Raw genomic sequence first — 6,011 nt, 5'->3', positions numbered from 1 at the left:
TCAGTGTTGATCCTTTGGCATGATAGTAATGGTTTAAATTGCATATATGCTGGGCCATGAGGTTTTAAATTGTGCTCGAGTACGATTTTGCTGTGGATAGCTCACAGAGCTCCATTGATGCCCAGTCTTTGGGCCAGTTCAGAACACACCTGCAGCCAAGAACAGACGTATTGAATTGGACAGCACCCCAATGGATAGCAGTCCATACCTACCCCTTGGTTCCTATCACTACAAAAACAGATAGTTTTATTAACTTTATTTATCTCTCTACTGAGACTGCCAGACTTCGTGAGTTTCTCTAGCATTTTCTGCTGTCGTTTAAGATAAAAAGCCAACAGCTGGGGAGAAAAATCAACTAACAGTGACTGCGGAACACAGGCACAAAATTCGAATAGAATAAGCATTAAAAATTGGGAAATTAAAACAAAAAGTGACGAGGTATAAAAGTGAATGGAATGTGACTGAACAGAGACAAATACAAACGTCGAATCTGAATCTTTAAACGGCGAGTTCTTCAGCGGGTGATCATCCGGCCCAGAGGGAAGCACCACGCAGACGGGGAGGCGGGTGTCACTAAGGTTCACTCTTGGCCCTCCGATTGCCAAAGCCCCTGTTAGGCGAGCGGACGGGTAACCGCAGGCTGGTTGCTGCTGGGCTGGCCGCAATGCATGAAGGTCCTGAGGAGTCAGAGCCGGAGGAATCGGCGAACCGTTGGTAACGGCAGGCTCTCGTGCAGCCTGGTTTGAATCTTCAGTCCAAGGCGCGAGCGACGGCTGAGAGTGTAAGTAAACTTCGCTCCTCTTTAGGCGCTGATATTCTGCTGACACAACGCCCCCACCCCCTACCCAAGAGGAGGATTTGAGCCAGTCCCCCCAAACTTGTCCGTACCCGTCCCACGGCTTCCCGATTTACAATTTCTGGCCACCTCCGGATTCTCTCAGGTTGATAGACACCGTACTGATCGGCAGTGGTGGCGAGCACGGACTCCCTCTGCTGCGGTCGGTGTTGTGTGTGTGTGGGGGGGCGCCGGTTGTCGGGGCCGGTGTGGTGTTGTGTTGGGGGGGGACGGACATCCGTTGCCGGGGCCGGTGTTGTGTTGTGTTGTGTGTGGGGGCGCCGGTTGCCGGGGCCGGTGTTGTTTCAACTCGGAAAAAGCCGAGCTCTATCCGCGCGATACGCGTTTCACATCACCTTGACAACCGTGAGGCTGTACATTTAATGTTTCGTTTGGTCTGGAGCTGAAGATACTTACTTCTCTGTCGCATTAAGTACGTTTTGTGGGAGCGTCCTGCGCAGAGGCTCCTGTCAATCGGCCGAGGACGTTTGCTGTACAGATTAAGTTTGTGCAGTAAAGTTACTTGACAACCAGCACGCCGTTTTGTGGAGCTATGTTATGTTTTCCATCCCCCACCATCTCCTTCCTTTCTCGATGTTCGGAGCTGTTTAAACGGGGCTTTTTGGACAATTGTGCAAAGTTGGCATAGGTGTTGATGTGGGCGGAACACGTGGTAAAAGAAAATACACTATGCTATAGAGTGAGGTTAGGGTAAACTTTACTCGGAGGGGAGGGAGTTTGGATATTTCCTTGGATAGGGAGGGCAGTAGAGTTGAAGATTTTAGCGTTAATGTGTTTGGAGGTTCTGTTACCAATGATATCAGGTTGAGATGCATGGAAGATTGCAGTTCCAGAATGAGCGAAGTGAAACAAACAAAAACAGAAATTGCTGGAGAAATTCAGCAGATTGACAGCATCTGTGGCGAGAACGTTTAGAATCCAGTGATACGTGTATCCTAGACAAGGTTTCAGAGAACGAGTATTGAACTATCAGTGGCGAAAGGTGGACCCAAACACTGATGGGACAGGGCCAAACCATACACTACCTTGAGCCAGTTGATTTCAGTCATGGTTAAACTGTGTCTCAACTTCATTCAACCACCATATCCTTGACACCCTTAACTGATGCAGCCTCAATAGCTCCAAATCGCGCAGAATGCTCAATCGAATGGTCCAGAGAGTTACAGATGCGCAAGGGTAGTGCAGGTCAGCAAGATCAGGAATCGATGTTCAAGCTGGATTCAGTGCAAGACAGGTTATATAGATAGTTGAACTTTGGAGAAGTTGGAACTTTTCGGACCGTGGAACATTAGCAAGGATCCTGCTAGAAATAATGACCCCTGAGGTGAGAAGGACATGGGTGAAGCTTTTGATATTATGGCACGAGAAGTATTTCACTAGTGGGCAGTTGGAGGAAAAGTCTTGGTCATAAATATGGGTGACCAGTTATGAATTAGAAAAAGAAAGTACCAAATATGAAACAAACAAAATTGTTCCTGTTTAAGCTCACTTTTCCAGCCTAATGAATTAGACCAACTTTTTTTTTGTATATTAGCACTTGCTTATCTGCTAAATCTGGTTGTTTTAAAACAAATTCAGTTGTTTTATGTGGAAGACAATTCACATCAGATTTATGGATTATTTTTTCTGAAAATCTGTTCTCAGAATTATTTTGCTTTTATAGTGATGTGAAAACTAGAAATAAGATCTTGAATGGAAATTACTTGCACCTAAAGCAGGACTTGGAGAGTTGTATTATTTTTGATTAGGCATGTATTATATTGTCATAAAAACAGTAAATGCTGTAAGACAGAGACCAAGTGGTACTATAGATTGGTAGTCACTGTTTTGGGTTTGACTCCTTGTTATCACTTTAGGAGGATAAAGATTTTGGTCTTATGAATGAGGAGGGTGTGCCAAGCAGGCTAAGATAAAAGGTAGGGAGGAGGGACTTGGGGGAGGGGCGTTGAGAATGTGATAGGTGGAAGGAGGTTAAGGTGAGGGTGATAGGTCGGGAAGAGGATTGCAGGTCAAGAAGGCAGTGCTGAGTCCGAGGGTTGGGACTGAGAAAAGATCCCTTGTGGTTGGGGGGTTCCTAGGCCTAGGATGAATGCAGATTTCTCCAGCTTCCTCATTTCCCCTCCCCCCACCTTTTCTCAGTCCCAATTGATTCTCCTGCTCCTTGGATGCCGCCTGACCTGCTGCACTTTTCCAGCAACACATTTTTCAGCTCTAATCTCCAGCATCTGCAGTCTTCACTTTCTCCTAGCATCTGTAAAGAGGAAGTGTTTTGGGGTTCAGTGACCCTTTCTCAGAACTATTTCAGCAACTTCTGTTTTTGTTTTGGCTTTCTTCGTTCAGTGTAAGTTACATGGTTGTGCAGCACCTAAAATTTTCCATACAGAAAACACATAAGTTGACTGCGTTAATTTATTGCAATGCTACACTCAACAAATTAAATGGGTGTGCACTTAATGCAATTCCTGCACAATAAGAAAGATTTACAGGGAATTTTGGTTCTTGGCACAAACTCTATTCCCTAGTCACCAGCTGAATCCTTCTGCCTAACAACTATCTGTGGTTGAATCATCATATTTGATCTGAAGTAGGAGTTTCTGACCACACCTGCATGATCACTAAGATCACCTATTTCTGCCTCTAATAATACTATTCAATTCCACCATCCACAGCTTCCCTGTTGCTGAAATCCTCATTCCACATGACATCAGGTTATAGTCCAACAGGTTTATTTGAAAGCACAAGCTTTCATAGTGCAATGTCAGGTGAAGTAAGAAAGAAGAGCGCACAGATACAGAATTTATAGGCAGAGTTCAAAAGGTCATACAACTAGTGTGAGTGGAGTGTTGAATAATAAATCTCTGCAGATGACTAAGAGACTTAGACGGTGTGAATAAAGTGTCAATAGCTGAATAACAACAAGTGAAGAGATGACCTATAATCCAATTAAGTGAGACAGAGAGATAATTACAAAAAATTAAAAATAAAGTGACGCTGGAGACAAACTAAATAATTGGAATAACATGATACATATAAGAGTTGCATGCCAAGGGTATAACGAAAGTAGTAATGTTGCAAAGCTGGTCCTTTTTTCAAAAGGATACTGTGTCCTTGTTTTTTTTCAGAGGGATCATAAACAGCTCCAGGGTGACTAGTTTGGTACAGAGATGAAAACGGATTTTGAGAGGTCTTTTGTTTAAATGTAAACAGATGAGATTTCAGGCCAAAGTAATCATGTTTTAGAAGTGACTTGTATATTGAAAGGGGAGTGGTCAGCTCTCGTTGAACAGTTCAGTCCAGAACTAGTTAGGAGTTCAACAGTGAGCTGCGTGGAAACAGGTTGCTAAACTCTCTGAACTTCTGTCCTTCTAATTGCAAACTGTAAGTATTTGTTCAATTTTTACTGTTTTTTTTAAGGGGGTTTGCTTATTGGGACTATTGTGTAATTCGGAATAGCATAACTAAATCTAGTTTGGATAGACTGAGTTCAGTAGGGTTCTTTATTCTGTTGTTTGTATTTCATTGTGTAATTTTGTGAATAAATTTTTGTCTGTTTTTAAAACCTGGTAGTCAACCTAGTTAACTTACTCTGGGTAATTTTCACTGTACACTTACTGAGACAAATTGCAAAGTTGTGGTCTGGGCTGCCTGCTTAAGAATGTTTTGAGTGGTCTGGTCTAGTCCATAACAATAAGTAATCCAAAACTGTACAAACTAATTAATGTAGAGAGACCATAACAATTTATCAAGGCGATGGGGTCAAAAGAGGACAGCAAGGAAGATCTTAAGATATAGAACAGTATGGTGGAGTCGCATGTAGCACAACATGAACCCAGTCTCCCATTTGACACCATCTTCATGGGTGCGGAACTTGGCTACCAGTTTCTGCTCAGCGATTTGCCATTGTTGTGTATCTAGAAATCCGCCTTGTAAGACACTTACTCTGAAGATCGGCAGCTCAATGTCCTTGACCTCTGAAGTGTTCCTCGACTGGGAGGGAACGTTCCTGTCTGGCAATTATGCGATATCCAGTCATCCATTGTTGTAGCGTCTGCATACTCTTGCCAGTATATCATGTCTCAGGGCACCCTTGCCTGCAACAGGAGAGAGACAACATTGGCTGAGTCACAGGGGTATCTGCCATGTGCGTGGTGGGTGGTATTCTCACATGTGATAGTAGTATCCATGTCGATGATCTGACATGTCTTGCTGAGGTTGCCATGGCAGTGTTGTCTTGTGTTGTTCTGAAGGCTGGGTAGTTTCAGGCAAACAATGTTCTGTTTAAGGTTTGGCGGTGGTTTGAAGGAGAGAATTGGAGGTGAGACATTCATAATTATCATCGATGACATGTTGAAGGCTGCAAAGGACATGGAAAAATGAAAAAGGCCAACTTATCCCTATTGTGGATTTTAATGGGGGTGGGTGCTTGCAGTCTCTGTTGCCTAATAAAGGCAGTCGATGATTGTAGATATTTTCTGGTGGTTTATTGAGAAACAGCAGTTTAGAAATGATACAATAGTTTAATTAGATTAAGAAAGGAAATGCATGACTGGTGATAGATAAGAATGCTTCACCGATTTACACTGTTCTTTCCAATGGAGAAGTGTAAGCCAGTTGGCCCCTGTGTCCCAGATTAGTGGTGCTGGAAGAGCACAGCAGTTCAGGCAGCATCCAAGGAGCTTCGAAATCGACGTTTCGGGCAAAAGCCTTTCATCAGGAATACAGAAAGACAGGCTGTATTCCTGATGAAGGGCTTTTGCCCGAAACGTCGATTTCGAAGCTCCTTGGATGCTGCCTGAACTGCTGTGCTCTTCCAGCACCACTAATCCAGAATCTGGTTTTCAGCATCTGCAGTCATTGTTGTTACCTGTGTCCCAGATGTCTTGCAGTCTTTTGTGGTAGTCTTTGGCAGCTGTTTTTCTTCTTTCAGGCTGACAGAGAGGAACTCCTGATGTTACCTCGAGTTTGACTCATTTCCTCTGCTCTTTCTTGTACCCTCTCACCCCATCTGTACCTATTGATATATTTTAATTTGGGGGCTGACCATCTATTCTATATCAATCAGTGACCAGATATTCATGATGACTGTTGTCCCCTTCCTCGCTTCCACTCAAAGGCCAAATTTCAAATTCAATCTCATTTTTGAAAGCATTGCACT

The 6,011-nt window shown here is 43.6% G+C and overlaps 1 protein-coding gene across 3 annotated transcripts in view; it reads left to right on the top strand.

Moving 5' to 3' along the window:
* The first annotated feature begins 554 nt into the window (after positions 1-554).
* LOC122549428 (centrosome and spindle pole-associated protein 1) overlaps positions 555-6,011 on the top strand; it is a 156,659-nt gene continuing 151,202 nt past the window's right edge. For 2 of the 3 annotated variants that reach the window (XM_043689244.1, XM_043689245.1), the window contains exon 1: positions 555-781. The gene's annotated coding sequence lies outside the window, so the exon portion shown is untranslated. The remainder of the gene's footprint in view (positions 782-6,011) is intronic. The other variant, XM_043689243.1, reaches the window with a different exon arrangement.

Source organism: Chiloscyllium plagiosum, chromosome 4 (assembly GCF_004010195.1).
Source record: "Chiloscyllium plagiosum isolate BGI_BamShark_2017 chromosome 4, ASM401019v2, whole genome shotgun sequence".
NCBI lineage: Eukaryota > Metazoa > Chordata > Chondrichthyes > Orectolobiformes > Hemiscylliidae > Chiloscyllium > Chiloscyllium plagiosum.
The sequence above is the reverse complement of the archived record's forward strand: the minus strand, read 5'-3'. Positions and strand labels throughout refer to the sequence as shown.